This window comes from Pararge aegeria, chromosome 3, assembly GCF_905163445.1.
Source record: "Pararge aegeria chromosome 3, ilParAegt1.1, whole genome shotgun sequence".
Taxonomy (NCBI): Eukaryota; Metazoa; Arthropoda; class Insecta; order Lepidoptera; family Nymphalidae; genus Pararge; species Pararge aegeria.
In genome coordinates this window covers 3063527-3085521 of record NC_053182.1, presented here as the reverse complement: position 1 = coordinate 3085521, position 21995 = coordinate 3063527, and the positions used below count along the sequence as shown (strand labels likewise).

Genomic DNA, 21995 nt, shown 5'->3' with positions numbered 1-21995 from the left:
GAATAGAGTTAAAACAAATTACAGTTTAAGGTCCCCAAGCACCAAATGCGACATGTACGAGTGTCTCTGGAACTAGTACTATAATTTTTTGAGTCTATATTAGTTCCTTGGACACTTTTATCACATTGGACTCTTGTAGACAGTGCCAAAATGGCGTCAGTTAATAATACACAAAATATACCTAATATATCCTGATCTGTAAGCACCTTATACAAATCTATTACATATTTTTGCCACATTCATCATAATGTTACAGGCGATTAATCGGTCTATTAATTCGTGAGATATCGATTCGTGATAAATAACAGAGCGTGACGTTCAAGCATCTGTTTCTGTGACGTCACTGTTTACTTTGGCAGTAGCGCGTGATAAAAGTCCCGTAAAAAAACACAATTGGAAAGTCGGGATCACTTGAGTTTGTTTGCCTTTAAACGAATTTTTTAAACCATTTTTTATAAAGGCACAAATGTTCCGGTAGGGTTGTCATAAGTTGTAACGACATAATCATCCACAGCTTATTAGTTTCCCACTGCTGGGCAAAGTACTCCTCTCTCATTGAAGGGAGGGTATAAAAGCATTGACCCGTTAAGAGGCGTCTTAGCGGGTTTAAAAGATTATTTTTCACATGTGTTAATAACCGGGACCGTGTTAATGTTAATAACTTAACGTGCTCTCCGAGACTCGGAGATTGAATAGTACAGAGTGAAGTTGAAAAGTGTAGTTTCTGGGCAAGGAGAACTCAATTCTAAACATCGCTAAGGAAATCCGACTCAGGAATCTTACCCAGGACCTCGCAATCGTTAGTCAAAAATGCTAACTTTACTGTTGAAACACTACAGGCGTTACAAGTTAAAACATACAAATATCATCTGTTCGAAGACCTACAAAACTCGCACATTAAACGTGCTATATGAACGTTATACATTTTTAAGTTAGATAATCTTGATACATGATCTTAGTTGACAGACTTTGATCGAGTTAACTTTTCATTATATTCTAACAAACGCAACTCCAGTACAAATCGGCGGCGTGCAAAACGCTTCGCCCGTTAATGCTCGTAAATGCAAAAGATGCTAAATTTAATTTTATACGTGACAACCCTAAATTAAGTCTGGTAACAGACGGAGCAGTGCATCAAATAAAAACCTTAAGCACCGTTTAAGTAAAACCCCATTAACGAATACATTAAAACGACTTAATAGCGTAAACGTAAATAAAATCCGGAGTTCTGGTTTGGAGAAATTTTATGACCTCTTTAAGAATACCTCCTTGGCTACTATAGGATTAATTAAGGAATAGATAAACTGCAAACAATCTATAATGTTTTGATATCGTCGTTATACGTCTGCGAGAAGTATTAACCATCGTGGGTGTAAAAATGGATACTCTTAAAGGTTTTATAAGAGTTCTTATACTCCGCAAGGAGTTTTTTTTTAATATTCCTTCACAAGTTAGCCCTTGACTGACGATGCAGTATTCAATGGCGGCTGGCTAACATGTTTGGGCAAGTTCTTTTAGTCGTACTTCTAATCGATTTCTACGCGTCATCATATTCTCATATTCCCGAATTGCCTCAACTGGGATCGATCCCGAGACCGCCCACGCGAAGGACCTAGCACTCACCGTGGCCATCTGTTCAGCCGTTTTTGCGTGATTGAGTAACAAACAACCACACTTTCACATTTATAATATTAGTAGGATATCTTGAAGTTTACCAGCCATGTCATAAATCTAAACGATGATACCTAAAAAAAAATAAGGAAGCTTAATGACGAGGGAAAGAAGGTGACAAAACCTTGGTTTTTAGTAACACTAAACTTAATGATAATTCCAATCAATCTTGCCTTCTACCAAGTTAGCAGGCTAGTGATCTTATTATAGGACATGTGATAATATGGTACAAATATCCTTCGATAACTAATTTAGGTTAAAAACCGTTTTTTTTTTAATTTCGTTAAAATCGGTGCGTTGTTGGTTAAGCCGATATAGAAGTTTAGGTAACAAACAAACAGACACGCATTCCCATTTACAATATTAGTATGGATATGGATGTTTAATACATTTTTTTTTAAGCTTAATGATAAAGGAAAGAAGTTGTCAAAACCTTGAGTTTCAACATAACACTAAGTTATTTAGTCAAAACTAAACTTAATGATAATTCCAATCAATCCAATTGGATACCCTTGCCTTCTACCAAGTTAGCGGTCGAGCAAACTTATTAAAGGACATGTGCTAATCTGGTACAAATATCCTTCGATAACTATTTTGTGTTAACTAAGCCCCGGCTTCGGTTACAAATTACATTGAAAGATCGCACTAACTTGATTGAGAATTTGTCCTCAAGTTTTAACTGGAGTAGCAGTAGTCCGTAAATTTGTCTGCTTGAAATTTCGCAACCCTTACAATGTTTGCAAGAACCAGTGCTGTTTTCGAGTAACTATAGAAAAATAAACCGACTTTAGGAAGAAATATTTATTTCCTACATTTTTCACCTCGTCTCTAATAAGAGAGACGGTTTTAGAGGTTAAACCCACCACGCTGTTCCAATACGGGTTAGTGGGCTTTAACAACTACTAATATATAATAGTAAGTGATAATAACCGGGATCGATGGCTTAGCATGCCCTCCGAGACACGATGGTTTAAAACTACCAATTATTTAATTTCTAATTTAAAGAAATTTCGGTACTGAAATTAGGTACACAACCCCTTATATATTGTAGAACCAGGATTCAAACCCAAGACGCCGTGATCTATAGTTGAACATGCTAACCGCAAGACTAACGAGTCAGTTTATAAAAGATGACTAAGAGGTTATAAATAAAACGTATTGTAACACTCAATAAATAAATAAAGCAAGCATTCAGCACATACCTTCCATATACCAATCACATACAATTTACAAAGAATGCGACAGTCAAGCAATGGACACCGATGAGTGAATGGTGAATAGCATTCTCAGAACCAGTAGCTTTAGTACAAGATTTGCTAGCTCGCAATCGAAGAGTTGTTGTCGAGATAGAAATTATTGAACATCGTAAAATCAATCTTAATCACATCTACAAATTTACCGGCCCACTACCGAGCAAGGATCTCCTCCCACAATGAGAGGGGATAAGGTCGTAGTCCACCACGCTGGCCCAGTGCGGATTAGTGGATTCCACACACCTTTGGGAACTTTATGTAAAACTCGAAGCAAGTTATATTTTAATTACTTAAAACGCACATAACTTAGAAAAGTTAAGAGGTTCGTGCTGGGATACGAACTCGTTTATTTATTTTATTTGTGGAGGAATATATATGAATAGCTTAAATTTGCCAATAATTCTAAAGCTTGTGCTTTTTACAGAACATTTGTTGAAAAAACTCAGAAGTACAGGATTCTCAACTCTAAGACGAGTGGCATTCGGTCCATTTTACTTTGACGAAACAGAGTTTGATACTCGAAAGCGACACTACGATTGCGAGCGAGCAAATCTCGTACTAAGGCTGGAGTTCAATAAAGTGCCGATCTCGGCTCGCGAGTTAATGTTTACAAACATTTCTTTAAGGTCATCATAGCTATCGCCGTTCACAAAGAATATTATATTTTTTTATCAGTCACGAATTATGTTCAACAAAGCAACACGAGCTCTCTGATAACATTTGAATTTACGCTTTGTATGTCATAGCCATGAGATTTGTGAGTCCGAAACATAATAATGCCCTTTTTCCGACAAGGCAATGCCTAAATAAGTAACGCTATATCTAAGGAGATTCCTATGCATACATCAATCGTTCACGGTGGTAGAGTCGCTACTAACAGACATAATAATACATGACGTTTCATCAGTTTTTGTTTGCGCAGTAGATAGGTAGCGGCCCTGCTTCCTGAGTCCAAGGCTGTGGGTTCGAATCCCAAAACTGGAAAATTTATGTGTGATGAACATGAATGCAGTGTCTGGGTGAGTTAAACACCCAGACACTGCATTATATGATAAGTACTTATTGATACTATTTATATAATATTCATCAGTAGTACTGAAAACACAAACTAAGCTTACTTCTGGGCTAGATGGCGATGTTTGTATTGTCGTAGTATTATATATTTATATAAACTTAGAATAAATTTAATGTAAAAAAATTAGAAAACCAAAAAATAGCCCAGTGGGTAGGACTCCAACTTCACTTTCGGAGTGCCGACTTGCAGTTGAAATCTCTAACTTTTTTAAGTTACCTATGTACATTTTAAGCAATTAAAATACAATTGGTTCAATTGCGAAGGAAAACATCGTGAGGAAATCTGAATGGCTGAGAGTTCTCCATAATGTTCTCAAAGGCGTGTGGAGTCCACCGATCCGCACCGGGCCAGCGTGGTGGACTAGGCCCTAAACAGTTCTCATAGTGGGAGAAAACCCGCGTCCTGTAGTGGGCCGGTATTGGGATGTAATGAGAAAACAATGTTATATGGGTTTGTCCACTGTTTATTGTTTTAAAATAGAAAAATATTAAATCAATGATTTTATATGACGAACTGATAAACGCACTATCTTAGAGCCTTATTATATGTGGCCGGATATCTCAATAAGCTAACAGATACTGAGTAAAAGACTGACTCATAAACAGTAATAAGTCAAAATAGTTCTCGCAGCCGTCAAATTACTTCGGGGGATGCCCACAATCGTCTGGACACTGGCCAAGATAATCCAAATAACGGATAAGCGTAGATGTGTAGTTATTTTTGGAATATTTTGTTTACTACCGACCGTTTCAATTAGGGCTGCCGAGTATTTAAAAATTATAAGAATCATGGCGGTTCTTCGACCTTTTAAATTTATCTCCTATCGTAGTTAATATCTCGCTTATTTCTCCTATCACAGCGCAGAGAGATGTGCGATGATTATACTGGTAATATTGATAACCACTGTTTACTAATTGAGTTATTAAAAAAAAATAGTACAGATCTTTTTTTATAGCTTCGTGACTTTTCTGAATTAAGTTTCCATAAAAATTGGAAAGTAAATATTTTTGTATATTACCTTTAAATACTTAGTTACTGAACGGATTTCGGATTCCAACTCACAGTCAATTTATATCTACTTATAAGTCAGAATTAATACCCAAGCTTTTTGATCGTTTAAGTTATCCTTTTTTTATTTAATTATTGTAACTATTATTTTTTTCACTTTATACACCTGAAATTAAGTATAAATATGGAATTATGTAAATGTATAAAAGAAATAAAAGGCTTTTTTATTTTATTTAAGTTATCCTTAATCTTATATATAATATTTCACTTGCCCTAGTTATGTAAAGAGTTACATACCTAGCTAGAAATAACTGGTTATATAAACTGCACTATTTGGGCCAACCCTAAAGTTCCGATTCGCGATTTAATCGACCTTCAAAAGAAGCAAGAACTAGTTTGTGAATCGAAGATTTCTCATAACTAATTCGTGCATTGTTTGGGCTCTGAATCAGAGATTGGTTTGTGAAAGCCATGTTTCCGTTGATTTGGGGCTGAACAAAGGAGGTATTCAGAACAATAATAGAACAGAATTCTTTATAAACTTAATAGCGTAGTACCTACCTACTAGTTGCCTACACCGTACAAAGTTTCTGTTCAATTCAACTTTCATGTACCTACCTACGTAATATAGTTATTTTATAGATAACATACATTGATAAACAAAGATAGCAGATTAGCTATGACTCAAGATTTTTCGGTTTTCAGTCACAGATTATATTTATTAATTTTATTCCACTACAGGTTAGCCATTGACTGCATTATCACCTGGTGGTAAATGGTAAATCTCACCAGTCTAAGATGGTAGCGGGCTAACCTGTTAGGGAGTATGGTAGTCATACCACCTAATCGTTTCTACACAACATCGCACCGGAACACTAAATCGCTTAGCGGCACGTTTTTGTCGGTAGGTTGATAACTAGCCACAGAAGGCTTTGGTCGTGGCTAGTCCAGACCAGAGAAAATTCAGAAATAATAAATTCCCAAATTGCCTATGAATCGAATCCGGGACCTCCTACTTAAATTCATAGCGGTCACCGTTGCGGGAGGTCATCAAGAGTTATGATTAGTACATAAATAAATAAATATACTACGACAATACACACATCGCCACCTAGCCCCAAAGTAAGCGTAGCTTGTGTTATGGGTACTAAGACGACTGATTAATATTTTTATGAATAATATACATAAATACTTAGAATATACATATAAACACCCAGACACTGACAAACATTCATGCTCATCACACAAACATTTTCCAGTTGTGGGAATCGAACCCACGGCCCTGGGCTCAGAAAGCAGGGTAGCTGTAAACTGCGCCAATCGGCTGTCTACATGGATTTAGGTACGGTATAATTATACATTTTTGACCTAATACCAGCGGCGTAACTTCGGGAAGGTTTTGCAGAGTTTTTACGGGCTCTAAATTTTAAAGATGTTGTCAGTCAGTCAGTCAGTCTTATCCGAAATAATACCGCGTTTAAGGAGGCTTATGTTTTTTTAAAGTAGCCGAAAAGTAGTCGATCAGTTGATTGAAGTTTGTTCATAAGAGTGCATATTTTTTATATTGTATAGGTGTTTGAATATTAAAATTTATTCATCATCCTTACCAACCCATTATTCCAGCCAAATACAGCACGGGTCCCCTCACAGCACGGCTAGTATGGGCAGGAGGCAATTATCTCCCCGGGCAAGGATAAAAATTTATCTTCTCCCACAGCTGGATCATCTCTCAGAGCACTGACGCTCAAGTGGAAATAAAATCCATATAATAATATGTGTAATAATAAACGAGAGTAAACTTCTCCTATTCCATGTTCCCGTGTTTGAGCTGGAGGACACGGTAATTATATCCCCTGTCAGGGGATTTACTTACCGTTTGTCCCCTGCCCTGCTGCTGGCCGTAATCTACCACGGGCCAAATGCGCATTGGTAAACTTCAGACGCCTTTGAGAGCATCGTGGAGAACTCTCCGGCGTGCCTGTTTCCGCACGCAAGCAAGTGATATTCTTATTACTGCAATTAAAAACGCACATAACTCCGAAAGGTTAGAGGTGGGGGAGCTGGGGATCGAACACAGTCCCCTTGATAGGAAAACGGAAGCTCTAACCAATAGGCTAGCGCCGCTAATTAATATCAGACGACAAAAGAGAAGAGTATATTTATGACAGCCGATTGGCGCAATGGGCTGCTTTCTGATTCCAAGGCTTTGGGTTCGATTCCCACAGCTGGAAAATGTTTGTGTGATGTACACGACTGTTTTTTAGTGTCTGGGTGTTTATTTGCATATTATAAGTATTTATTTTTTATTTTTTTTATTTTTATTTATTTATTTAAGTACATACACATTAGTTATACATTTAACCCACTTACAGCCAAGGTTATACAAATTAATTTATATACACGTAAAATTTTTACTTTAAAAGAATAATTGGCCATATGTTAGGGTGAATATTTGACTCCTAACTAGATATTTGTGTCTAGGATATCATAATAAATCAACCACGAACTTTCGGCATATAAGTACTTATTATGTGTATTTTTTGTTGTAGCTAACCTGAACATTTAGTTAAGTATAAGCAAATGCAAGCACTAATTACCTATGTTGTACATAACATGATAGACTTACATATTTATGTATATTATTCATAAGACATATTCATCATTTATCGTTTTACCCATAACACAAGCCAGTGACGTGCACAGGAATTTGGACCAGGGTAAGCATAAAGAAGTAAAATGGCATAAAATCGCAAAACTCCTCCTCCGTTGCCAGTTATATGAAAATTTTGGGTATGCAGTGCTTTTGTGTATGAAGTGCACGCTACTGACACAAGCTACACTTACTTTGGGGCTAGATGGCAATGTGTGTATTGTCGTAGTATATTTATTATTATTTATATTTATTTATTGCAGTCCTTAGTCAACCGCAAAGAACATTTAGAACAACTATTTGTCTAACATAAAATATAATTAATGTAGTCCGTACATCTAGATACATACCTAACCAAACTCTCCATGGTTCACAGAGCACGTAGAGTTTAACCAAAAGAGCGTGGATAAGTAGAACTAACTAATCAGATTAACGGAAACTTAATCTGCGCTATTATAATGCTTATTTAATCTGTGCTTATTTTATTTGCGGTCCGTTGGACTGCAAGTGACAAATGCATCAGTTAGCCAGATTGTTACTTTTATAGCATTTTACGTTAATTTTGACCCGTTGATATAAAAGATTTAAGTAATTAGAGAAATTATCGAGAAACGGACACTACATAATCATTCAATCGCAGATTCACTCACTCGTTAAAACAACTATGGAAAACAGAAGGGATTTAGTTTTAGTGTAATAGAGTACCTACCATTTACTATTATTGTTGTTTTCCATATAAAATAGGGTTATGATACTGTTCTCTTTAAAATATTACTTTTTGAGATGTCATATGGTTTATAATATCTGCAACTGGCAACACTGACAGTTACTCACCGATTAGCAGTGGCAATCAAAACACGTTAGTTTGTTGTGGGTGCTTAGATTTCGCCGGACATGAAGTGTTCTTGAACTCACGTAAATATTTAGTTACAAGGTACAACCTACCTATACAATATTACCCGATGGGTATTAAGGGTAGAAGACGTAATCTTATATCTTTAAACGAGCAATTCTTTTATACGTATAAATGGAATCTCTGAATCGGCTCCACCGATTTTCATGAAATTTTGTATACAGGGGGTGTCGGGGGGACGAAGTCGCGCAGGTCCGCTAGTATAATTATTAAAAGAGAATCTCACTTTGACGAAAAATTGCCCTTTAAAGTATGGTAGGTACATAGGTACATATAGAAGATTGTTTAATCAGCCGTAATAGGATTAAAGGGTAAACTCTTGACAACCTAGGAACCTACCATTATTAAATAGGTTACCCAGAAGTGAGATAGGTGGGTCGCTACGTAATCCTACGTAATCTTTTATTATTGTTACTTTTGCTGTTTCAGGTAGTTTAAATATGTCATCTAAATTCGTGTATTAAATTAAGTTATCGTACATACTAACCAGTGCATGATGTGACAAACTATAAGTGAAATGATGCGTCATTAGTAACCTAAGACTAGCTTTATCTATAAATATAATAAATGTTATTTTGTTTTTAGTCCCAATGAAAATAAATAAAATATTTTACACAACGTTTTATTCATTTGCTAATTTAGGTGTAGATTTTTATCATAATCATTAAACATAGTCTTTACCTAGGACTTATTTAATTCATTTTATTCTTTGGGTTCCTGCTTGATAAGATTGTTTCGGAGAGTTGCAGAGATAAAAACCGACCGAGCAATTTAATTTTTATAAACTTTTCCAATAACAAGTCGGGTACGCTACTTATTATGTGCTCCAACTTGTTACAGATTTACCTTATTGAAGGTCAGAGATCATATAGTAATTCAAATATGTTTACGATTGTAATGAAGAAACAGACGTTGTTACGTCAATTACTAGTTTTCTATGCAACAATATAAATTATTATTAATTCACTGATGTTGTAAAAGTGATAACTTTAAATACTATCTAGATATAGGACGTACGAGTAACTAGAATGTAAAAAGAACCTAAGAAAATATCATTTGTAACGTCGAAATCCTTGGAATTAAATAACTTGATCAAATGGTTTTAAAAATGTGCAGCAAAATCAAAACAACAAATCTGTCTTTAAAGTTTGGTGAAGAGAATATTGTGCCGATTGAACATAACAGATGGCAAGAAGAAATCTCAAAAAGATAACTTTCTTGTTTTTCTAGCCCAAAGGAATATCTTAGCTTACATTCATATAAAGTTACTTCATGAAATAAACAAAACAATAGTAGAACACTATTCAATTCTAACTTATGCCGTAAAGATCTTTAGGTATTAGGTATATTTACAACTAAGAATGTTTTCCATTCACCTAACGAAATATTAATCTCAGATAACCTTGGAGACTTAGTCACTATTATAACTAACAAGTACCTATATGATTCAATGCTCGACGGAAGCATGAAACGTCTTAGGTTTACTACGTACCTTCAGAAATCCAGATTAGAAAAGCAAAGGCACCAAAATTGTTTCCAATTCACATTAGTTGCAAACGTAAAATTATACACTGAATTGCACGCAGACTTAGCACATCACATTTTTTCATACACTTCAGGAGAACAATAAAAAAACAGGTATCCCAGTTAGTATTTGATGCACCCCTTAGGGTATCACACGTAAAAACGAAGCAGGAGTTTTTAAATTCGTCGGTAAATACGCGCGGTTGGCGGGCGGCAACACATAGCACGTCTACACACGACGGGTGCCGCCGAATGACTGAGGACGAGGGGAGCGAATGAACGATTGGAGGGAGTGAACGCATTCAGCGCATCTGACCGCTTGCGTGTAAACTCGCGAACTGAGGCTACTGAGCCGATCAAAAGCAAGAATGGAGATTTTTTTTAATCAAAGCCAAATTTAATTTAATTTATTTAAGTTTGTTTCTTTAAATTGTAACTTTTCAATGTACAGCAGTGTTATAATTGCAATGATTAGAGACCACTTAAAGATCTGTATAGGAAGTTATTTAATAGAAGACCGTAGTTTTATGGTTCACAATTTGTTCTGAACTATTATCTACTATAAAACATACCTATCGTATCTACTGACTTAAAACATAGCACATTAAAATTAGTTTTTCAGGTTAAATATGCGTGTGTAGTGCCCCGATGATCATTATAATCCGCCAGTTGGCAGACTGAGCCATGTTGAGAGACATGTGCCTAGATATGGAATATTAAACAGTCAAAGGCTGAATATGACAAGATTTTCATATACCACAAACTAAAAACTTAACTTCCTATAAAAGGCACCTCACTCTAAAATATAGCGTTTGTTCCCGTGGTAAATTGAAAAAAACGGACGAATATAAAAAAATTAAAAAACACAATCTGCTCACACTTCATAACAGAGAGGTAAACAAAATGTTTTTTATAATGGAAGAGTCTTTAAATTTGTACAAGTTTTTAGGCCAAGTTTACTTGACCCAGTAAACTCGACCTGAAAAAAATCGTAACCACATCTTTATGAGATGATAAAATTCTTTTATCTGTCAAAAATAACCAGTGAATCATGATTACGTATTTAGGTATTGTATTCTCTAAACAGATGGACATTTATAAGACTTGTAAAAATCCACCTCCACTGTTATTTCGACAACACTTTTTTTTTCATAGCTGGGCATTGACCTTCTGTATAGAAGAAGAAGAGAAGTTTATTTTATTTATTATCTATGTATCTACCACGCTACTATTACTAAAATAATAATAATCTATTTTTGGAAAATAAAGTTAGAAAAAATTTACTACACTCAAATAATAAGATTCGCTGGCTAAAAAAAACCGTACCAAGCAACAGAGCCAATAAAACTTTGATAAAAAAATCGATTCAATTGTTCCAGCCAGCGGTCTCTTGCCTGAGAATGTAATCTTATTTAATAAGAACACTCTGAATTAATTAATATACTGACTATTGTTAACATGTTAAATAGAAATATATGATTTAAATAATGTCCGACCACCATGTCAGAGTAGACACGCACTCAACATAATATTTGAAAGTTGTATGTACTAAGCGTGACAAAGGTTAAACTCACGCTAAAATAATCATAAGAGCTCGTGCAGTAATAGAGTTAATTTAGGTAACTTTTTTGACAAAAAGAACCAATATTAATTTGCTTGGTAATTGGTCTCCACACTAGGATGCCAATGTTGCAGAGACCATTTGTAGGCTGAGAAAAAAAAAATCCGAATGACTAGGTGCTAAAGCTAATAAAGATAGGTGTCAGTAACCAAAAAAAATAATTAGGTATCAAAAGATCCTGCGTGGGTTTGCAAATTAAGAGATATAAAGAAAAAGGTGTATAAATAGATTTTTATATTTCAATTGACCTAACGACGTATGAAAAAATATGAAAGCGCAAATCAATGTGAACACGTTGTATACGAAAGTTTCGTGCTTGTAGTATGTCGGTCGGCCATTTTCCGCAGTGACAAATTGCGACTATCCGTTTTATCGGTTGCATAATAAAATTGTCGCTCGCAATCTTGATGATATAAACGTATCCGCTGTTGTTCACTTGTTTTCCTTACTTCGCTAAACGATTTTTGCCATAATAAATATCGATAATGCGTCTTCAAGGTTCTGAAAACAGGAGTTGACCGGTGTGGTCGAAAAAATCGATAAATACCATAATATTATGTATCTTAGGTTTAAAGTTAGTGATGTAATATTAGCGGTTGCTATGTTCTGCTGTGACAAATATATATAAATTGAGGGAAAATTTACTACCCTGGCGAAAATGCCAGGGGATTGACGCAATGAATTGCATTAAAAACAATATATCTTTAATCAAACTAATCAAATCTACAATTGACGATCTTTTACAGGCCAATATTTGCAATATCTACATAACTAATAAATAAATAAATAAATAAATATACTACTATACACACATCGCCATCTAGCCCCAAAGTAAGCGTAGCATACACATGCTACGCTTGGTACTAAAATAGCTGATGAATATATTTATGAATATCATACACATAAACACTTATAATATACACATATAACACCCAGACACTGAATGTTCATCAGACAATCATTTTTCCAGTTGTGAGACGGCCATGGAAGCAGAAAGCTGGGTAGCTGCGCCAGCCGGCTGTCAACTATTTGTAACATCAGGGTTATCAACGGTAAAGTGAAACAAAGCCAAGGGAAGCAATTGTTTACCTTCGTAATTTGAGCCAGATCAGCAAGAGAGCGCAACAATCCCTCTTAACTTTAAAGCACGACCAGGTCTAGCAAAATGACTGGGAGGTGCTCTTCTAGAACCTTTCACCAGGAATGCAAGCGGAGTTTACTGATGCGCCAGTGGAATCACAGTTTAACTTGAGACAAAACCTAAATTCAAATTATAAACCGATTATTTGATTTTTTTTGTCAATTGGCCCTGGCTGATAAATTCAATTTCAATTTTTTTGTTATTATAAGTTATCTTCGTAGATTGTGAAGCAGACGCGCCAGTGGTATAATTTTTTATAGTTTTGAATAAAATGGACTATTTGGGTCTAAATTAGATGCAATAACAATCATGCCCCAGTTTGATCATATACTGAAATATTATAAAAAAAAAAAAGATTAAGCGTCGATAGCCCAGTGGGTAGGAGCTTAAAATATCACTTGCTTCAACGATGAAGTAAAACATTGTGAGGAAACCTGCATGGCTGAGAGTTCTACATAATGTTCTCAAAGGTATGTTGAGTCCACCAATCCGAACTGGGCCAGCGTGGTGGACTACGGCCTTAACCCCTTCTCATTTTGGGAGGAGACCTGTGGGCTGGGCTGTGGATGATGAGGATGATGAAATAGTTCAAGTATTCATTTTGATACTACAGGTACTTTTATCCCCTGGACAGCGCAAATTGACTGTTACAAGATTCATCTATAAAGGTTAGTCCTGTATATGAGCCTTTAAAACGGATTTTGCATTTAAATTTAGAATTTGACGAGCAAATACCAAAGTTTTATAGAATTTTTTTATGTCGATAGCCATTTTCCACCGTGACAAATTGCGACTATCCGTTTTATCGGCTGCATAATAAAATCGGTGCTCGCAATCTTGATGATATAAACGTATTCGCTAGGTTGATTCCCTTTCACTGCTAAACGATACTCGCATGTCGTTATGTATTGTGACTCGGTTGTAATACTCTCATTGGGGCCTTATTAATAAACGTGGCATAACATCGGAATAAAGTCTCTTTGTAATGGTTAGCATGTTTAGCTATGGATCATGAGGTCTGGGTTCGAATGTCGGGTCGGGCCAAAAATTGAGGTTTTATCTTTTTTTCTATTGATTTAGATATTAGCTGTGTCTGTGCCTCGGAGATAACTTTAAGCTCGGTCTCGGTTTTTATGACTAAATTATGACAATAATCGTTAAAGCCCACCAATTCGCATTGGAGCGGCGTGGTGGGTCTGTGCTCTAACGTGGTGGGTCTATGCTCTGAAAACCGTCCCTGCTACGAGAGAGTAACATCGAAATACTGAATATTATTATCATGAAAGTTTTGACGATCTCCCTGGCGCAGAGGTCAATGGCGTGCATCGAGGGTATGCACAGGGTCTCTAAAACTTAAAAATAAAGCTTAAGGGCAGCCTTTTCATAACTCTTACAGAGTTATAAAAAGCTTACCCTTAAGTATTTATAACTCGTATTGGAGATTTTCTTGATTTTATATCATCTGCATACCCTCTATGCACGCCACTGGCAGCGCTGGGCGCTATGGTTTTATGGGTGAGGCCCTGGATTCAATTCCCGGCAGTCATAATTTGGAATTGGAAATTTGATACTCTATATTTTCTGAATTTCCTCTGGTTTAGTCTGGCGGGAGGCTTCGGCCGTGGCTAGTTATTATCCCACCGGCAAGATGTGCCGCTAAGCGATTTAGCGTTCCGTAATAATGATACTTCAATTACCGACTTTGAGCCCCGGCACGCACTTCTATCTTTCGGTGTTATGTGCGTTTCAAGCAATTAATTAGGTACTTCCTTTGGTGGTGAAGACAAACATAATAATTATGCCTAAAGAGTTCTTCATATTGTACTCAAAGGCGTGTGAAGTCTTCCAATTCGCACTTGGCCAGCGTGGTCACTTGGTCTTTTTTAGAGGAGAGTTGTCCCCTATAGTTGGCCGGCAACTCAATCCGTGGCCGGTCGTATAAAACCACTTCGTTCTTCAAAAAAAATAATTTGTATTACCTATATAAATAAATAATGGTTTATCTTCATACATTTAACTAGAACATTATATTCGGGAGATCATAAATAAAACAAGTGCGGTAATGTAAAATAAAACACACGTGCGTAATTTAGATATTAATAAGGTCAACGTTATGAGAAATCGGATATAAATCGAAATAGCAAGGAAGGCAGTGCTTTTGTCACGTCACTGTGAGAACTGTAGTGAAGCAATGAAGGTGAGAGCTAGCTCTCTTCTTACTCAATAAAGATGAGAGCTCTAGATCTTGCTTATTGTTTTGATTAAACCACACAGCAAGCAACTACAGGTAGATACAGACAAACACTTGCCAACTTATAAAATACCTTTCACTGGAGTTTTACACAAGTTTTACATAATATTCAGAGTATTACAAGAAACGCTAGACCGACGCGGCGAAGTTTGTTCGCAAGTAAGCGTTTCACTTCCCTCAAACAGTGTATTTTACTAGTGAGTTTTAGTCAGTTCCTCACTCAACTCTTCAGTGAATTCCTTACAATTTTACTGACACACTAGCGACATGTCGCTTGATAAAATGTTGTGTAATGTTGTAACAGTTATCGCACAGTCCGGTTTGTACCCCATTTTGTGAAACACTAACATATGAATTTTATGAATTTGAAATGCATATAAAAAATGCCGTAACCGACAGGATTTGACCCTGCGACTCCCTGGTAATCACGGCTTTAGCGCTTTACCAACTAAGCTACGGCTCTCCTACCGTCGATTCTGGTATTAGTATATGCCCTTTTCTTACATCAGTCTTATAGCGACTGTAGCGCCATTTAGTAGGAAACATTGCAGTTTCGATCTATTTTTTCAAAGATGTATGATAATATGCATTTTAAATTAAAAAATTGATAATTCCTCCAAGTGTAGGTAAAAACATAAATAAAAATTATAAAACTAACGTATAGCTAGCTCTGTAGTGTTTTGTACACCTCCACTAACGGCACCTTCCATATGTTAGAGCGTGACAAAACTATTCAGTTCTTATTATTATTACACACAAAAACACGATACAAAAATGAAATTGGTAATTCAAATATTCTTTATTCATGTAGGCCTATCACAGGCACTTATGAAGCGTTCGTACATATGTTTACAAAATTAGTGATACCTTCGTTAGACAACTTAAACCTAAAGCTACGAGGGTTCCAAACGCGCCCTGGTGTAAGAATAGCGCACAATAAACCGGGTATTTTTTTTTTCTTATCACCATCTCACAGTCAATTAATATAGCTTTTAAGTTAGAGCAATCACACCCAAGCTTTTTTATCGTTTAAGTAAACTTAATGTAGGATATAATAGGATTTTTCTGTACGGTAAATAATACTATAATCTAGTAATATTTAAAAAAAAACACTGTATAAATAACAATTTCACTTGGTTATAGGAAGTTAAATAATAAGGGGTAGAAGTTCTTAATAAACGTGACATGTCCTCGGAATACTTAGTTACGTAGCGTTTAGATGCTGCATAACTATTTCTTATTTTATGGCAACTTCATGTTTATGGTGTTATATCAACATGAAAACGTCAAAGTGGCAAACGGCTTGGCAGTTAAGATTCAAAAACACACGCTTCGTTTTATGTAAAATATACTTACTAAAGTCCAAGCGGCCGAATATTGTGTTACCGCGAAAAATAAGAAGATAGCGTGATATCATTATTATCACGTCATCAGTGAATCTGATTGGAACATGGCTATTTAATACATGACTCCAATTCGCGTAGATTAGACGCATTTAGGATGCGTTATTGTCTTAGAGAATGTGTAAGAATCCCGCCAAAAAGTGTATTTAATTTTAAAAAATCTAAGTATTCATTTAAATACTGAAGTGATATTGTATTTCAAAGATAAAAAAGTAAATGACGAGTAATTTTGAAATTTACGAGTAAATGTATAAATACTAACTCTTTGTCTCCATGGACCAGACTTTCATCAAGACAAAGAGTTTCACAGCAAAATTTCTCATGTGTGCCCTCCGCTAAGCGTAACATTTCTCTCAAACGGTGTGTTTTACTATCTCTTTAGTGAATTCCTCATAGCTTTACAGTTTTAGACCATACTTCGCTCATAAATGTTCTCGCTACTTTGTTAAGTTTTTGGAGAACACTTCCTTTGAATTATATTCTTATTCCGGTATTTTTATCCAGAGCTTCGTATATCCGAATTTAAACCAACTTAAGTAAGTTTGTTCTTTCAATATTTTTTTATATACCATCGTTATCATTATCGTCCCATCGTGGCTGTAGTCCACCACGCTTGGCCAAGAACGTATTGGTGGACTTCACACGCCTTTTTTTAAAAATAAATCTACTACGACAATACACACAACGCTAAAGTAAGCGTAGCTCGTGTTACTAAGATGACTGATGAATATTTTTATGAATAATATACATTAATACTTCTTAAATACAGACCTCAGATATACTTATAATATACAGATAAATACCCAGACACTAAAGAACACTCATGTTCATCACAGAAACATTTTTCAGTTGTGGGAATCGACCTAGGTCTTGGACTCAGAAAGCAGGGTCGCTACCCACTCCTTCACCGTTAAAAACACGCATATAACTCGGCAAAGTAAGAATTACGTACCAGGGATTGAACTCGGCCTCCCTTTTGGGGGCCGAGGATGTCCACCAGGTTATTATAGCATTTATTATATTATGAAAATTAAGCTTAATTTGCTATACTCCGCGAACAGCAGCACAATCTGTATGGTGTAATTTTTAATACTTCAATCCGTATACTCCACACCAAACAGATCCTCGGCAATGTACCCTCTACGCACGTTTCGCTCCGAAACCGGAGCATCCTCAGGAGATGTTGACTTTACAATGAATAATTGTTAAGTCAACATCTCCTGCTCCCTGAAACGAGCGTTTACTAAGATGACTGCGAGCGAGCTGTTTGGTGTGGAGTATACGGTTTGAAGTAATTATAAATTACACCATACAGATTCTGCTGCTGTTCGCGGAGTATAGCAAATTGAGCTTAATTTTCATAATATATTATGGATTTCAGCAAAGTCACGCCTGCTTCTAAACAATATATTATAATTTTATCAATAGGCCACTGCTGAACTAATGTCCCCTCTCACCGGTTGTTTGCCCCCAATCACCACGCTAGGCAGACAAGTTGATGATCGCAGTAGATGGTAGTAGAAACACGTAGAACTCTGCTGGCTAATCTCCGCCATATTCCCTGAGTCGCCTCGTACGAAACCCGTGGAAAGAGGAGAGTGGTGCCATCTGTATTCTGATCTGTCGTCGCTACACGGCAGATTATTTTGTTAGCTGATCCAAATTCAATGCTTCACACAATGACAGGACAGCCGATTGGCGCAGTTTTAGACCCTGCTTTCTGAGTCCAAGGCCGTGGGTTCGATTCCCACTGCTGGAAAATGTTTGTGTGATGAGCATGAATGTTTTTCAGTGTCTGGGTGTTTATATTTATATTCTAAGTATTTATGTATATTATTCATAATAAGATTCATCAGTCATCTTAGTACCCATAACACAAGCTACGCTTACTTTGGGGCTAGATGGCGATGTGTGTAGTATATTTATAAAAAAAAAAAATGCTTACATTGTCAACATAGACACAGATATTTGTCGCGTGTACGAATATCATAATAATATGTATGAAAATTCCCACCAAGTTAAATTAAAAGCAAACATTTGCATATTAAACAATGTTGTTGTATTGGAAAAAGTTTCCCTCATCATTTGTTAGAAGGACTTGCGGGTTTATACCTAATATTATTTAATACAAAGTTGAGTTTATCGGTTTTCTTTTTTTCAAGCAGCAGAAAATATGCCGACATGCGATTTAGCGATACACGAATAATATTGAAACAAAAACCATTGCACTTTAGTAGAGTTTATCTAACAGGCGCGGCGGTTAGGCACTTCATATAATTTAGCAGTTGACAGTAATTATTTTAATGTTTTATACGTTTCCCGGAAAATGGGAAAAAGTTTGTGAGCTAGCAACATTGATATGAAGTGAAACGTGGGCGGGGCGTTTTCACTGTTTTTGGACACAATGCGATGCACGCAATAAGGACTGAATTCTTAAGTCTGTGGTAACGATGCTGCGTAGGACCCTATGTCATATGCAGCTGTGTGGATTTCATAATACACTGATTCCTTTTCATTCTGAGCGAAAACCCGTGACCTGTAGTGGGCAGGTAATGGATGATACATTTAATACGTACCTACGCCCGTTTACTAACTAAACTAAAAAAAACTTGACCATTATTATGGTTCTATTGTCAAAGACTATAACTTCTATTATAGCAATTCACGCACTGACTGTTCATTTGCCTATTTTTTCAAACAAAATTATAATCTAAAAAATGAGTAAAAAGAGTATCTTTATATGTGTGTGTGTCAAATACGTGCGTGTGTTTGTTGTATTGTATTTAATGTGTTTAGTAACATAATTAAAAAAAAAATAGGACTATGCAATGTCTATGAAAAATATCGCCTGAAAACAGAGTTACAATTTGCAGGGCATGCAAGAAACACGTCCTTCAAAGTGCCGCTATGTATCCATCCTCATCCTCATCAACCTGGTGTAGGTGTTAAGCCGCATGTAACCACGTTTTTTTAGACCGGAACAATAAGCATTTATCGTTCCGGTCTAAAAAAACGTGGTTACATGTTACACCTATAGTGTGATAGACAAGGTGTGCAGAATACTATTTTTTTTAATCATGTTAATAAACACATTAAATCAATAAAACAAACATTACATGCACTACAAAGTATTTGACACACACACACACACACACACATGGTGGTAGTATAACTGCGGACGAGAACAAGCTCCATCAATAAGAAGCTCTACCACTACTACTAAAAGTCCGTCAAAAAAGATCTTAACGATTTCGACAAGATATTCTCAAATCTAAGTTTTTGTACGTAGTGGAATCGGCAACTACTTTTTATAATGGCGCTATTTTTTAAACTCAAAATAGCAAAGTCTTACGCGAAGATGCTCGCGGGAAGTAATCACATATTTATAGCACAGTTACGTATTCTTACCTCCATCTTTTCGCGTCTTATCTCTAACTAAATCTCAACTTTGCGAGCGGAAACCGGCCATTAGCACCTTACCGAGCTTGAATGAAAATGTGTTTCCAGACGCGAATTGTTACGTTCTGTCGTCTAATAAGACATACGGTTGGATTTGTGAAACGTTCCTTTCTGTCAAGACATTCCTAGAGCAAGGAAATTGAAGATGTACATACAGACTAAAGTCTTCGAACAGTGCGTGTTGCCAGTGATGACTTACGGATCTGGAACGTGGTCGTTTACTATGGGCCTCATCAGAGTCACTCAGCGGGAGATGTAGAGAGCTATGCTAGGAGTATCTCTATGTGATCAAATAAGAAATGAGGAGATCCGTAGAAGAAGGAGAGTTACAGACATAGCTCAGCGAGTTGCGAAGCTGGAGTGCTTTAGCTCGGAGAACCGATCGACGTTGGGGTCTTAAGGTGCTGGAACGGCGATCCCGCACCGGTAAACGCAGCGTAGGTCGGCCCTAAACGAGGTGGACAACCGACATCAGGCGAGTCGCTAGAAGTCGCTGGCGATGCGATGGGATTCGAACTCGGCTCCCCGAAAGTGGAATCGAAGTCCTACCCACTGGGTGATGGGTCCTACATCACCGTTTTAATCCAAAGTAGCCTATTTATGACTAAAGAGTGACTGGGTGTTTATCTGTATAAATATTTATGTGTGTTATATTCATAAAAATATTCATCAGCCATCTTAGTACCCATAACACAAGCTACGCTTAATTTGGGGCTAGATGGCGATGTGTGTATTGTTGTAGTATATTGATGATAATTATTTATTAAAGATCTTTTATTTCATTAAAAATTGTATACTTTTTGTTAATTTTTTATTTTTAATTTTTCTTTATGTTTATGTGGTGTAAAATAAAAGTGAATTCATTTATTCATTATGATCAGTTTAGTATTTGGGATTTTGCATATTTGCATATTGCAGTGATATTTTGATTTTTGTAGAACAGTTATCTTTAATATTTGATTTGAGTCGTAATGAATCAACGCTATATACAGGTTTGGCTCGTTAGCGAGGCGCTTTGTACAATCTGCCGTGCGGTTACTCACCCGATTCACTGATAAAGTGGGCAATCTGATTCAGATTTTCCACTAAATTTATTTTTGTGGGAACTCTAGAACGCACCTATCAAATCCTTACTATTTTTTCTTTATTTTCTTTTTTTTTGTAATAATTGAGCAGTAATTTGTAATATGGAGTGAAACATAACTGGTGAGATGAAACATAGTAGGTAATGTTGATTGCGAAAGTGTGTCTGTCTGTTTGTATACTTTATATATTTGGTTCAACCTGCATCGATCTTGGTAAAATTTGGCTCAAAAGATATAATAATAATAAAATCATTTATTCACACGATAAAATGGTGTCAGAAATCATAGCTTAAAACTCTGTTTGGTTTAATCCCTGATACCTAAACTGAGTAGAAATTCGTACTATAGATATCAGTGCTCTCCCCTGTATAATCATTTTTGAAAAAAACATCAGACTTCGACATATATATTTTATTTTGGATAAACAAAAGGATTTAAACTTACATGCAACATGCAAAGAACGAAGAAAAACAATGTTTACTTTTGGAGATCTACAGGGTATACTTAAGGAGATAGGATTAGGATAATACTTGGGATGTCGAAAATGCACAGGGAACAGTTTCCGAATGGTTAAAGAAAGTGTTATTTTTATTTAAACGGCTTAGCAGCAAAACCAATCTTCAGAAAATTTTACATAGATATAGCTTGCATCCTGGAGTTTCCATGGTCGCATATTTTAAGCCAGCAAGGCTAGCACAGGTAGAAGGCAAAAATTATATACTTGTTATAATAATTTAATTAATTTTATCCCTTGACAGGGGACATAATTAACTTGTCAACATTTATTATTTAAATATTATTTCCACTCGTGCTTCAATGCTCTTAGATTTGATAAAGCTGTGGGAGTAGATACATTTTTATCCATTCCCCGGGAAGATTATTGTCTCCTGCCCATGCTAGCCGTGCTGGGTAAATAATGTTGTAATACCGCTTATGACTAC

General features: G+C 36.1%; 1 protein-coding gene across 1 annotated transcript in view; it reads right to left on the bottom strand.

Annotated features, from left to right (window-relative positions):
* Nucleotides 1-10320, bottom strand: part of LOC120637078 (leucine-rich repeats and immunoglobulin-like domains protein 1) — a 471378-nt gene extending 461058 nt beyond the window's left edge. Inside the window, exon 1 of the mRNA XM_039908697.1 lies at nucleotides 10063-10320. The gene's annotated coding sequence lies outside the window, so the exon portion shown is untranslated. The remainder of the gene's footprint in view (nucleotides 1-10062) is intronic.
* Between the last annotated feature and the right edge of the window lie 11675 nt (nucleotides 10321-21995).